General features: G+C 45.1%; 1 pseudogene; it reads right to left on the bottom strand.

Moving 5' to 3' along the window:
• LOC102441581 overlaps positions 1-1,577 on the bottom strand; it is a 95,616-nt pseudogene extending 94,039 nt beyond the window's left edge.
• Positions 1,578-15,088: the final 13,511 nt, after the last annotated feature.

The raw sequence follows: 15,088 nt of genomic DNA, 5'->3' as shown, positions 1-15,088 counted from the left end.
CTTCAAACGGAACTTCAGGAAAGGTGTCTGGAAAAGCTATGCACCGCGTTCCTCTGGGAGAGAATGCTTTCTGCCCGCCGTGGCCGAAATGGCCTGGTGCAGCCACGTTCCCTCAACTGTGCTGAGCCTGGTTCGCCAGCTGCATGAGCCCGAAGCTCCACACAGCGTGGGGAGGGGTCCCTCTCCGCGCCACAAGCACACTGATCAGCACCTACTGGGCACCGCACTGCGCACTATCAGGCCGAGCTTTCGAACACCTTTCCCCCAAATACGTGTCAACACCACGGCCCGGTGCCCATCGATGTCACATGGAAATAACCCAGATCAACGTGTATCGCACAGTCCTCACTGCGTGTAACACACCCATGGCCCTCTTCTAGTTCATTCCTTTTTATTTTTCCGATGCTTCATGGCCAGAGTTAAAAACAAACAAACAAACAAACAAAACCATTATCCTGTCCAGTCGGCATGCTCAGTGGTTGAGCAACAACCTATGAACCAGGAGGTCATGTTTTGATGCTCGGTCAGGGCACTTGCCCAGGTTGTGGGCTCGATCCCCAGTGTGGGGTGTGCAGGAGGCAGCCGATCCATGATTCTCTCTCATCACTGATGTTTACACCTCTCTCTCCCTCTCCCTTCCTCTCTGAGTTCAATAAAAATATATTATTTAAAAAACAATATTATCTAGCCTCTGAAATAGAGTTCATCTGTATATAAGTCCAAAACCAACAGAACACAGTCTGCAGTTAGGCGTCAGGACAGTGGTCCCTTTGTGTGTGTTTGGGGGGGTGGGGGGGGAGGAGGTGGGAAAGGGACTGGGAGATGCTTCGGTGGAGGGTTCCTGGCCTCAGTGCTGATACATGAGGTGTCGGCTCGTGGCGACTCATCCAGACGGGCCTTGGTGACTGTGCTGGTCCCCGCGTGTAGACTCTCCGCTGCGAGGCCTCAAAACCGCCCCCCGCCGCCCCCACCCCCCGTACGAAGCACGACTCCCCAAGGAGAGCAAACTCCAGCCGGAAACAAGACAGCACACCTGAGCGACAGCCTGTCCACAAACAGAGCCACAACAGAGCTGGGGGGACAACCCCAGCTGCTCAGAGACCCCGAGGTCCGCACACCTCAGCTCTGCGAGGCAGAGTCTGACGGGGGACCCTGGCCGGGGACACCCTGAGGCCATGCCGACCGACACCCTGGGCGAGGCCCAGACAGAAACACAGGAGGGACAGGACATTCCAACAGGAGCGATGGCTGTGGAGAGGGACCGGGGGCACATGCCAGGAGGCGCGAACCCCGATGAAGAGAACTGGGGGTCCGCTGCACCTGCAGGGCCCCCGGAGCTGAGTCAGTGCAGCAGGAAGTGGGCCCCCCCAAAGAGCCCCCAGAGGGAAGGGCACGTGGTGGGAGGGGCCTAGGAACAACCCCCTGGCACCACACCCGCCAGCGCCGGGGCCTCCCTGGGTTCCCTCCTCCCGCTCCACGTGGAAGCCGTGGGACATCCCACCAGGCTCGCGTGACCTACCTGCTAGGCCAGCCACGACGACCAGCGCGGCCAGGACACCTTGGCAGCTGCCCTCCATCTTGGCATCTCCTCACCTGAAAAAAGAAAGCAGGCGGGCAGTTGACGAGCGGGAGCGGTAACAGGCAGAGCTACGCAGAGCCCGACCAGCCCCGCGTCCGAGGACGGAGGAGTCAGCACTCTTGGTGTGGCCTGGACCGGCCTCACCTAGGACCACAGTGTGCCAGCCTGGACTTAAAGCAATTCGCTGCCACCGTGACGTTTGGATCACTGAGAAAGGAAACTCCTACGCAAGACACGCTTACATGATCAAAAGGAAAAGCAGGCGGCAAGAGGAAGAACAGATCACAAGCCTGTGAGAGGGCAGCAAGAGGCGTGGAGAGGAACAGAGGAGGGGAATGTGTGTGAGGAGGGTGGTGGGCTGGCTGTCACTTCACACAGGGAGGCCACAGGGGAGGTGATACAATGTGGATACCTCACAGGAGCTTCCCAAGCAGAGAAGCAGCAGGTGCAAAGGCCCTGGGGTGGATGGTGACGGACACACATGAGGAACTGCAGCGAGGGCTCTGGGCTGGGGCAGGGGAGGGGTGGGAGGGGAGAAGTCAGAGGTAGGGGAGGTCAAGAGAGACAGAGTGAGGTCCTCTCAGCCGCTGGCAGCACGCGGGGATCCCGCCACGTCCGCCTCTCGGCCTCCCGTTCAACCCTTTGCTCTTTGGTGACCCTCTTGCTCATCCTCCATCTCTGCATTTTTTCTCCTTATTCTTCCCTTCTCCCACAGACGGGCCCACCCAGGCAGTCGCCAGCACTGCTGGGCTCACTGAAGCAGTCAGGGCTACATCACCCACCGAGCGTATCCTGAACCGTCTACAAAAATAATAAAACCTTAGCCAGCTCCCCTTAACCTGAGGAAAAGGTCTCTATTGCACACGTTCTTCCACCACCACCATGTGGAGCACAGTGACCCGGGGTGGCTTTCCCTACATCTCGGGCCTCACCCCGATTTCACAGCCACACGTCCCTGGAGGACATGGGGTGCCGGTTCCATCAGAGCCCCGGGCTGGATTCTTGCAGTGTGCTGACACCCAGTCCAGGGCTCCGGCCCCTTTCCTGTCTTACAGGCCGCGGGGACAGGCTCACGAGCAGAAATACAAGCCCTGAAATGGGCACCGGGAAATGCCCGCCACACCGGCATCTGGGGAACACGCCTCCCACATGGCGCTCAGTGAAACAGCAGCAGCGCGAGGGGTTGCAGCGACGCTCAGGACGTGACCACGTGTTACATGTGCATGTGGTACTGTGTAGTCACAGCCCATGAGAAGGAACATGGAACCACGTGTTATATGTGCATGTGTTACTGGGTAGTCACAGCCCATGAGAAGGAACATGGAACCATGTGTTATATGTGCATGTGTTACTGTGTAGTCACAGCCCATGAGAAGGAACATGAGGCCACATGCTACATGTGTGTGCGATACTGGGTAGTCACAGCCCATGAGAAGAAATCTGAGACCACATGCTACATGCATGTGTGGTACTGGGTAGTCACAGCCCATGAGAAGAAACATGGGTCTGTGTGTTACATGTGAGTTTGGTACTGGGTAGTCACCACCCATGAGAATGAACCTGGGACCACATGCTACATACATGTGTGGTACTGGGTAGTCACAGCCCATGAAAAGGAACATGGGATCACATGCCACATGCATGTGTGGTACTGGGTAGTCACAGCCCATGAAAAGAAACATGGGTCCGTGTGTTACATGTGCGTGTAGGGCTGTGTAGCCACGGCCCATGAGAAGGAACATGGGACCACATGCTACATGCATGTGTGGTACTGGGTAGTCACAGCCCATGAGAAGGAACACGGGTTTCCGTCCTCCGTTTCTGATGCCTCTGGGAAGCAGACGTCAGCATGTGCGTGACCATAGCCTCTCGTGTCCGGGCATGAGGTTCAGTGTCTGGGCTGGGGGCTTTCCCATGTGGAGTCCCGGCCCTTGCCATGATCTGAACTGGACTCAGCAAACCCCTCCGACACTGTACGCCTGGCAACAGCGGTGCGCACACCAAACCGAAATCACAGCCCTTGAGATCGGCTTATTGATGTTCTTGGCGAACGGAGGTGCAGAGATGAGTCGGACGACAGGATACGGAGAAGCAGAGGGCTACCGCTCGCTCAGTCGAATAGCAAAGACCCTCTGATGCCTTCTGGCTTTTATTGAGGGTGAGCACAGCAAATAACAATGGAGTGTAGCAAGTAACAATGATTAACAATGGGGTACAGCAAGTGACAATGGTTAACAGGCATGCTTATGAGATCATCTGAGCTAAGTTATACATTACACTATTAATTTCCTATGTTATACAAAGACTCTTTCCACCTGCAGCAGTGCACCCTCCCCTGAACTTTCTATGCCTTCATGGACTATTCATCACGTCAAGGAAAGTTCTGCCTCGGAACAATAAGTCTCGCTTGCAAGACTTTGTTCTGACGCGGCCCGCTTGCAGGTTCACGCCTTCTCCCGGCAGAACGTCCTCTTCTAGTTAACTTCTTTCCACTTTACCACTACATTTCCCCCTTTTTTGTTTTGCTTCAAGTTCATGACAGAAAAAATAGCACTGCGTTGATTGTTCACTGCTTCGGCTTTATGCGATCTTCTGCAGACTAAATATAGAACAAAGCAAAGTATCAATACTAGCAATAACAACCCTGAGGAGGTTTCCATTAATGCTTGAATATGTGGAATAGGATTCATGTTCTGTATCTCATTTATAAGACCTTGTAAAACTTGCTGTCCGGTTACCTCCTCTAATCTTTTTTGAAATTTGTGTGAATATGATTTTGAAGATCAATAATTTCTTGTGTTAAATAGCCATGGTTCAATAAATGTTTCTTAGCCTTATCCTAAGGAAAAGCTGTCTCATTGTAAGGCACAGAGGTGATACACAGACCAGTATGGTTCCAATCACATTTTAATTGTAATCGCCTTTGCAGGCTCACAATTTGGTCCCCTAATAAAGCTACTGTTTGTTCAAGATCGGCTATTTGTTTATTAATTTCACTATCAATTTTCCGTTGAGAACTCCATAACTGTTCTGAATCTTTATGCCATTCCTGAACAAAAGTAGCAGTTTGGACTGATCGCTGCAATGCCACCCCAGCTGTTGCTGCAGTTGCTGTCACAGCAATCAATCCTAGAATTGCAGCGATTAGTATGCCAATAAACCTTTTTGACCTTTTTAATATTCCTTCCACAATGGCTTGGAGAGCTCCAGCTAGAGAACTTTCCTGCCATCGTCGGTCCATCCGCACAGGTAACCATACTCCCGTTCTGGCTTGCAATAGATACAAGCTCTCTCTATTGTGATTAAAAAATACAGTTATTTACACAGGTTAACAAAGTACAACTAAAACAAGATATTTCTCCAGTAGTTTGATTCTATTGGACTGGACCCTTTTTCATCTGGTTTCAAAGGCCCACGATCTTTAAAAAGTCCAGGCATCTAATTAGAGTCATTAGTTACAGGGCCTTCCATGGGCAGTCACAAGGCATTCCCCTTCTTGGCATAGGCGTTTCACCTGTCCCCATGTAGGTGGAGAAGTGTTTCGGGTGTGAGGCAACTGCGTGCGAATTGTTTGTCCTCCCTGGATGGTTAGCTGTGCAAACCGGTCTTCCAGCCCCGCCTCGTCATGCTTCCTCTTGCTCGCCATGCCTTAGCTTGATTCTTTTATCAGGAATCTAGAACTTCTTAGTTCCTGTGGAAACATAAGCATAGCCTCGACCCCACCTTAAAACGGTAGTCGGGCACCATTGATTAGTAGTGACATCTTGATACATGACAGGTTGTTCTACCGGGACCTCCTTTTTATGTCCCCAATGCATTTCAGCAGCTGACACTGCATCTGTATTCAAATTTAAAAATTTAAAGTAAATAGAGCTTTTAATAATCTTTGTTGGGGAGTCTGGCTTGATACCAGCTCTTCTCCCCCTTTTTGTTTTTGTAGCATTTCCTTAAGGGTTTGGTTCTGTTGTTCAATAATTGTTTGACCTGTATTGTTTTCAGGAATTCTTGTAATATGTTTAATATCAAATTGTTGAAAAAAATGGTGACACTTACTTGATAAATATGCTGACCCATTGTCAGTTTTAATGGCTCGGGGCTTGCCCATTACAGCAAAGGCTTTAATGCTGGATTTGGAATTCCAGGTTGTAAAGGTTCTATAGGTTTAATAATCTCATTAATTCTTCTTAAATTAGTTAACATTCTCCATTTATCTGGTTTTTTCTTTATAATAAAGACAGGGGAATTCTATGGACTAGAGCTGGCTTCTATATGCTCTAGTTGTATTTGTTCTTTGATAATAATTTGGAGCGTTTTCAACTTTTCTCTTGTTGGGGGCCATTGCTCTACCCAACCAGTTCAGTTGTTTTCCATTTTAAAGGCAGGGCGAAGCGCTTTGAAGTGGCCCCCTTTATAAATTTTGGTCCTGAACACTGGTGCCAGTGACGCCAGCACCAGCTTGACAAATCATTTGTCTATGACCTTTCTGTAGAGAAGGTATAGTAATTGTAGCCTTCCACTGTTGTAAAAGATCCCTTCCTCACAAAGATAGTGCAATGGAGGCAACATATGGCTGTATTTTGCCTTTTTGTCCTTCAGGCCCTTGACATTCAAGTACATTAGAGCTTTGTAAAATTTTAGTGAGGTTTACAACCTGTAAAAGTTGCATTCACCTTGTGCACCGGCCAAGATTGAGGCCAGTGCAAAGTAAAAATTATAGTTACATTAGCCCTAGAATCCACTAGGTTGATAATTTTTATTCCCTCCGGGAATAAACTGTAAAAATTGAGGTCTTTGGCCTCCCAAGACTGTATGCTAAAAAACCTTTTTTCCTATGCTACTAAATCTTCTAGTTTGCTTAACTGGTGCTGTATGCCCTATTTGTTTATAGGGAAGTAATAATAATTGTGCCATTTTTTCTCTAGTCTTTATAGTATCAGAAACAGACATCATAACTAATATTTCTCCTTCATAATCTGCATCAATAACTCCGGGATGAACTTGTAAACCTTTAGTTGTTAGACTACTTCTTCCCAACAGCAATCCTACTGTTTCCTCGGGTAAAGGTCCATAAACCCCGGTGGGTATTTTCCTTACCCCATCTCCAGGAGAAATAGTAAAATCATTAAGAGCTGGAATGTCTACTGCGGCACTTTGAGTGGTAGCATGAAATAAATCAGAGACCTTCATTTTATTTTTTCTTTCCTTTTGTTTTTGCTCGTATTGTTTTTCTTGGGGCCCCGAGCTAAGCCCCGAATCTAGTTTCCCGACTGCAGGGGTGGTAATTTGTTGCCATCCTTATCTCTAACAGACCGGCATTCTCTAGCCCAGTGTCGTCCCTTTTTACATCTAAAGCACACTCCTGGAGCAACTTTATCCTTCCCTTGTGAGGCCTTTGTCTTCCAACAATCCTTTCTCTTATGTCCCTCTTTCCCACATTCAAAGCATTTAGCAGGATGGGAATTGCAGTTTTTAATGCATCAGCAAGAAGAGTAGTATTATTATTAATTATTTATATAAGATTTTAATATTATTATTATTATTATATTAATATTATTTATATAACTTTAGAAAATGATTGGACTGGGATGCTAGCCTCCTTTATTTTTGACCAAACCTTTAAGCAACAAGTTCTAATTTGTGCAATAACAGCATCCTCTAACAGCACCTGTTGCTGTAAGCTACTATGTGTTCCAGTTCCTGTTAACTGGTCAAAATTACATCTAGGTGGGTTTTCTTGGGCGTTGATCATCGCCACTCTCCTGGCTTCTTCCCACCACCAGGATTTAAATTTCAGATATTGCCCTGGGGCTAATACTGCCTTAGCTATTGTATTCCAATAATAAGGAATTAATTTATAATCTGTATAAATTAATTTTATATTAATTAATATATAAAAATTAATAACATATATAATTATATATAATATTATAATTAATAATACATATAACCCTTGAGGGTATTGAGCATTAGCAGCTCTTCGTGTCCTCAGGAGGTGGGTGGAGGCTCAGCTGCTAACGCCAGATTAATGGCTAGTGCCGCTTTACTTTCATTTTTCGGCGGCGGTGCAGCCAACTCCTGAAGGCTTTTATTTTCTTTCTTTTCCTTACTACTGTAAGTAATAATTCTTTTAAACTCCCTAAAAGTTCCTTCATCTCTGTTTTCCTTCTCGCCACTCTTTTTTTCCTTAACTTAGGGCGAGGGCATCGATCATCTTCCGAACCAGCAGAAGATGAATCATCCAGCTCTGAATCGCTGGCTGAGGTTATTCTTTCATAACCCCCTACTTCATTTTTATCCCTAGCTTTCTGTCTTTTACTTGACTCCCTCGGTTCAGTGACCTCTAACGGGAGCGGCTCGGGTGGTAGTGATTTCCCAGGAGGGAGAGGCTCAGGATTTAAACATTCAGCTCCTGGAGCAGCACTTTGTGACTTCATAGGAATTTCTTCACAATCTTCAGAATCAGACTGAAAAGGCTGTAAAGCTAACGTTACTAAATTAAAAACAGCCCATACATCAGCCTCTATAGCATTTCCCTGTTGGTGAGCCCTTCTTAATGACCTTCCAATTTGTTTCCACAATTTAAGATTTAACTGCTGTTTTCCTTCTGGGTTAAACCAATAACAGTGCTGCTGAATTGCCTCAAACAATTTTTTAAAAGCCCCATTCTTCACTTTTACCCCCGAACTCTTTAACAATGATCTCAAGACATCTATATATTGACTCTGCATCGACGGGCTAGTCCCCATACTCTGCTTCTATTGCCGAAAGTTCCGCGTACTCGGCGCTGGCATCTCCCTTTCGGTCCCACGCCCCTTAGACTCACCCCTGATCCCTGCTCGTGGAGCCAGATATTGATGTTCTTGGTGAACGGAGACGCAGAGATGAGTCGGACGACAGGATACGGAGAAGCAGAGGGCTACCGCTCGCTCAGGCGAATAGCCAAGATCCTCTGATCACTTCTGGCTTTTATTGGGGGTGAGCACAGCAAATAACAATGGAGTACAGCAAGTGACAATGATTAACAAACATGCTTTATGAAATCATCAAAGCTAAGTTATACATTATATTATTAATTTCCTATATTATACAAAGACTCTTTCCACCTGCAGCAGTGCACCCTCCCCTGAACTTTCTATGCCCTCATGGACTATTCATCACGTCAAGGAAAGTTCTGCCTCGGAACAATAAGTCTTGCGTGCAAGACTTTGTTTTGACGCGGCCTGCATGCAGGCTCACGCCTTCTCCCGGCAGAGCGTCCTCTTCTAGTTAACTTCTTTCCACTTTACCGCAACAGAAGGGTGTCCCAGATCAGGGTGGGGAGGTCCTGCTGGGGTGCCTGGCCAGCCTGGGTGAGGGGCTGAGGGCCGTTTTCAAGTTGGCCACACCACTTTCAGGGTGGGGGTCCCCACTGGGGTACCTGGCCAGCCTGGGTGAGGGGCTGATGGCTGTTTGCAGGCTGGCCAAGCCTCCCAGTGGGGACCCTAACCCCATGGGGGTGTGGCCAGCCTGGGTGAGGGGCTGATGGCTGTTTGCAGGCTGGCCACAGCCCCTTCATGGGGGGGGGTCCTGCTGAGGTTCCTGGCCAGCCTGGGTGAGGGGCTGATGGCTGTCTGCAGGCTGGTCACACCTCGTTCAGGGTGGGGGTCCCCACTGGGGTGCCTGGCCAGCCTGGGTGAGAGGCTTATGGCTGTTTGCAGGCTGGTCACACCCCCTTCAGTTGGGGGTCCCCACTGGGGTGCCTGGCCAGCCTGGGTGAGGGGCTGATTGCTGTTTACAGGCTGGCCACAGCCCCTTCAGGGTGGGATGGGGGTCCCGCTGGGGTGCCTGGCCAGCCTGGGTGAGGGGCTGATGGCCGTTTTTAGGCTGGCCTCGCCCTCGAGCTGGAAGCAGGTGTCTGGGATTTATTTAACTTCTATAATTGAAACTTTGTAGCCTTAAGCGGAGCCCAGATCTGGTTGCCCCTGGAAACCAAGGCTCCCAGCTCCTCCTTGAACGGAGGTCACACAGGCTGGAAGCAGGTATCTGGGGTTTATTTATCTTCTATAATTGAAACTTTGTGGCCTTGAGCAAAGCCCAGTGCCAGCCAGGGCAGGCAGGAAGCTTGGCTTCCTCCATCACCGGGGACAACGCAAGCCTTCTGCTCGCTCCAGCTCTATGGCCACAGCCATCTTTCTGATGAAGTGACGGAGTGAGGGTGTGACGGTTAATTTGTGTATTACTATTTTATCAGATAGGATATGACTAGAGGGCTGGTGCACAAATTCGTGCACGTGTGGGGTCCCTTGGCCTGGCTGGCAATCGGGGCCAATCAGTACATCTCGCCCAATCCCGATGGGGGCCAGCTGGCTGGGGGAGGGACTGCAGGAGGTTGGCTGGCTGCGGGAGGTTGGCTGTGGGACTGCACTGACCACCAGGGGGCAGCTCCTGTGTTGAGCATCTGCCCCCTGGTGTTCAGTGCACGTCATAGTGACTGGTTGACCAGTCGTTCGGTTGACTGGTTGTAATGGTAGCTTAGGCTTTTTTTTTTTTAAATATAGATAGCATTGCTATGAACATAGGGATGGATATATTCTTTCTGATTGGTGTTTTAAGCTTCTTAGGATATATTCCCAGAAGTGGGATCACTGGGTTCAAATGGCAGGTCCATTTTTAAATTTTTGAGGAAACTTAATACTGTTTTCCATAATGGCTGCACCAGTCTGCATTCCCACCAGCAGTGTACTAGGGTTCCCTTTCTCACAATTCTCACAGCACTTGTCATTTGTTGAGTGGTTGATGGTACCATCTGACAGTGTGAGGTCTGAATTTTAATTTGCATCTCTCTGATGATCAATGATATTGAGCATTTTTTCATGTCTCTTGGCCATTTGTATGTCTACTTTGGAGAAGTGTCTATTTAGGTCTTCTTCCTATTTTTTTATTTGGTTGGTTGTTTTCCTTTTGTTGATTTTTATGAGTACTTTGTATATTTTGGATATTAACCCCTTTATCAGATGTATCATTGGCAAATATGTTCTCCTATACAATGGGCTCCCTCTTCATTTTGATGCTGATTTCTTCTGCTGTGCAGAAGCTTTTTATTTTGATGTAGTCCCATTCTTTCATTTTTTCCTTTGTTTCTCTTATGCAGATGTTGTATCAGAGAAAATTTTGCTACATGAGACATCTAATATTTTGCTGCCTACGTTTTCTTCTAGGATTTTGATGGTTTCACAGCTTACATTTAAATATTTTATCAACTTTAACTTTATTCTTGTGTATGGTGTAAGTTGGTGGTCTAGTTTCATTTTTTTTACATGTAGCTGTCCAATTACCCCAACACCATTTATTGAAGAGACTGTGTTTACTCTATTGTACAACAAATCAATAAATGTGATACACCAATGTTCTTGCCTCCTTTATTAGAGATTAATTGAGCATAGTGGCTTGGGCCAATATCTGGGTTCTCTGTTCTGTTCCATTGGTCTATATCAGTGGTAGGCAAATTGTGGCCCCTTGAGTGTGGCTCTTCCACAAAATACCACGTGCGGGCTCACACATACAGTGTAATTGAAACTTCGTGGTCACACTCAAGGGGCCAAAGAGCCACATGTGGCTCGCGAGCTGCAGTTTGTCGACCACTGGTCTATATGCCTGTTCTTATGCCAATACCAGGCTGTTTTGATTACAGTGTCTTTGTAGTATAACTTGAAATCTGGTCTTATGATCACTACAACTTTGTTCTTCTTCCTAAAGATTGATTCAGCTATTTGGGGTCTTTTTGGTTCCATATAAATTATTAGAGTGTTTGTTCTAGATCTGTGAAGTATGCCACTGATATTTTCATAGGGATTGCATTGAATCTATAGATTGCTTTGGGTAGTATGGACATTTTAATAATGTTAATTCTACCAATCCATGAACACAGTATATTCTTCCACTTGTTTATATCCTCTTCTATTTCTTTTTTCAATGTTCTATAGTTTTCCAAGTACAGGTCTTTTACCTCATTGGTTGTTTATTTCTAAGTATCTTAATTTTTTTGTTGCAATAGTAAATGGGATTATTTTTTAAATTTCTCTTTCTGAGAGTTCATTATTGGTGTATAAAAATGCCATAGATTTCTGCGTGTTCATTTTGTATCCTGCTATGTTGCCAAAATCCTTTATTAAATCTAATTGTTTGGTGGAGTCTTTGGGGTTTTCTATGTACAATATCATGTCATCTTCCAATAGTGACAGTTTTACTTCCTTTTTTCCAATTTGAATGACTTTTATTTTTTTCTTCTTGTGCAATCTCTGTTGCTAGGACCTCCAGTACTATGTTGAATAAAAGTGGTGAAAGTGGACAACCGTCTCTTGTTCCTGTTCTTAGGGAAAATGGTTTTAGTTTTTGCCCATTGGGTATGATGTTTTCTATAGGTGTGTCATATATGGCTTTTATTATGTTGAGGTGTGATCCTTCTATTCCCACTTTGCTGAGATTTTTTATCAAAAATGGGTGTTGGATTTTGTCAAATGCTTTTTTTGCATTAATTTTTATGATCATGTGATTTTTGTTTTTCAATTTGTTTATATGATGCATCACATTTATTGATTTTCGAATATTGTACCAGCCTTGCATCCCTGGAATAAATCCCACTTGATCATGGTGTATGATCTTTTTAATATATTGCTGGATCTGATTTGCTAATATTTTGTTGAGGATTTTAGCATCTATATTTATCGGGGATATGTTCATCACTTTCTTTGTAGTGTCTTTATGTGGTTTTGGAATTAGGATAATGTTGGCCTCATGAAAAGATCTTGGAAGTGTGCCTTCCTCTTGAACTTTTTGGAATAGTTTGAGGAGGATGGGTGTTATTTCTTCTTTGAATATTTGGTAAAACTGTCCTGTGAAGTCTTTGGTCTAAGGCCACGGTCAGCAAACTGCGGCTCGCGAGCCACATGTGGCTCTTTGGCCCCTTGTGTGTGGCTCTTCCTAAGCCTTAGGAGTACCCTAATTAAGTTAATAACAATGTACCTACCTATATAGTTTAAGTTTAAAAAATTTGGCTCTCAAAAGAAATTTCAATCATTGTACTGTTGATATTTGGCTCTGTTGACTAATGAGTTTGCTGACCACTGGTCTAGGGCTTTTGTTTGCTGTGAGGTTTTTGATTACTGCTTGTATTTCATCAGTTGTTATTGTTCAGGTTTTCTGCTTCTTCCTGATTCAATTTTGGAAAGTTGAATTTTACTACAAATTTGTGCATTTCATCCACCTTGTTTAGCTTGTTGCTCATAGTATTTGTCTACAATCTTTTATATTTCTGTGGTGTCAGTTGCTAGTTCACCTTTTTCATTTCTGATTTTATTTACTTGGATCCTCTTTCTTTGTTTCTTGATGAGTCTGGCTAAAGGTGCATCAATCTTGCTTATCTTTTCAAAGAGCCGGCTCTAGGCTTGATGAATCTTTTGTAGTTTTATTTTAGTTTTTTTTTTTTTTCAGTTTCTATGCCATTTATTTCTGCTCTTTCCTCCTACTTACTCTTGGCTTTTCTTGTTGTTATATTTCTAGATCTTTAAGTTGTAGGGTTAGATAGCTTCTTAGCTATTTTTTCTTATTTCTTGAGGTAGGCCTGTAGTGTAGTGCTAGGGACTCTCAGGACTGCTTTTGCTGTGTCCCATAGGCTTTGGGTTGTTATGTGTTCATTTTCATGAAGATTTTTATTTCCTCCTTATTTCATTGGTGACTCATTCACTGTTTAAATACATGCTATGTAGCCTCAATGTGTTTTGAAGTGTTTTTATTGTAGTTGATCTCTAGTTTCATGCCATGATGATCCGAAGATGCTTGATATAATTTCAATGCTCTTGAATTTGTAGAGATTTGTTTTGTGCCCTAGCATGTGGTCTTTCTTTGAGAATGTCTCATGTGCACTTGAGAAGAATATATATTCTGTATCTTTGGGGTGAAATGTTCTGTAAGTGACTATTAATTCCATTTGATCTAGTGTGTCTTTTAGGATTGCTGTTTCCTTGTTGATTTTTTGTCTAGAAAATCTATCCAGTGATGTCAGTGAGGTGTTAAAATCCCCTACTGTGATTGTATTGCTGTTGATCTCTCCCTTTACGTCCTCCCGAAAAATTTTTATGTACTTAGGTGCTCCTATATTGAGCATGTATATGTTTACCAGGGTTATATCTCCTTGTTGGATCAATCCCTTTAGTGTTATGAAATGACTTTCATTGCCTTTTGTTATGACCTTCATTTTGAAGCCTATTTTGTCAGATATGAGTATTCCTACCCCAGCTTTTTTTTTTTTTCATTTCTGTTTGGATGGAAAAAATTTTTTCCACCCCTTCACTTTCAATCTGTGTGACTCTTTTGTTCAGAAGAGGGTCTCTTGTACATGGGGGTGGGGGTGGGAGGGTGGGGGTGTCCCTCAGCCCGACCTGTGACTTCTAGCAGTCCGGGACCCCTCAGCAGACATCCCCCGAGGGGTCCTTCACACTGCCAGGGAGGCAGGAGAGGTTCCCACCACCACTGCTGCACTCGCCAGTCATGAGCCTGGCTTCTGGCTGAGTGGCACTCCCCCTGTGGGAGTGCACTGACCACCAGGCGGCAGCTCCTGCATTAAGCGTCTGCCCCCTGGTGGTCAGTGCGCATCATAGCAACTGGTCATTTCACCATTTGTTCTATTTGCATATTAGGGTTTTACTATATAGGATATCATGTTTTCTTATCCATTCAGCTACCCTGTCTTTTGATTGGAGCATTTAATCCATTTACATTTAAGGTTATTATTGATAGATACTTATTTGTTGTCATTTTAAATTCTTTATGCCTGTGTTCCTCCCTCTCTTTTTATTTTTTCTTCTTACAGCAGTCCCTTTAGCATTCTTAGGTGGTAATCAACTCCTTTAGTCTTTCTTTTGTCTGAGAAACTCCCAGTTTCACCTCCAATTTTGAATGATAGCCTTGCTGGATAGAGTGTTCTTGGATTTATTCCCTTGCTTTTCATTACTTTGTATCGTTCATGCAACTCCCTTCAGGCCTGAAATGTTTCTGTTGATAGTCTAATGGGAGTTTTCTTGTAGATGACTTTCTGTCTCTCTTGTAGCCTTTAAGATCCTTTCTTTGTCTTTTATGTTTGCCATTTTAATTATGATGTGTCTTTGTGTCGGTCTCTTTGGGTTCATTTTGATTGGACTCTGTGTTTCCTGGACTTGTGTGACTTTTTTCTTCACCAGGTTGGGGAAGTTTTCTGTCATTATTTCTTCAAACAGGTTCTCCACTCCTTGCTCAGCTTCTTCTCCTTCTAGCACACATATGATGCAGACATTGTTTCATGTCATGTTGTCCCCAGGCTCCCTTAAATTCTCCTCTTGTTTTTTTTTTTAACTTTTTTTCCAATTGTTGATCTGATTGGGTGTTTTTTTTCCTACCTTGTCTTCTAATTAGCTGATTTGGTCCTCAGCTTCTTCTAGTCTACTGTGGAATCCTTCCAGGGTGTTCTTTATTAAAGCTATGTCATTCTTCATTTCC

The sequence above is a fragment of the Myotis lucifugus genome, unplaced genomic scaffold (assembly GCF_000147115.1).
Source record: "Myotis lucifugus unplaced genomic scaffold, Myoluc2.0 scaffold_598, whole genome shotgun sequence".
NCBI lineage: Eukaryota > Metazoa > Chordata > Mammalia > Chiroptera > Vespertilionidae > Myotis > Myotis lucifugus.
Note: the sequence above shows the minus strand (reverse complement) of the source record. Positions and strands in the feature narration are given on the sequence as shown.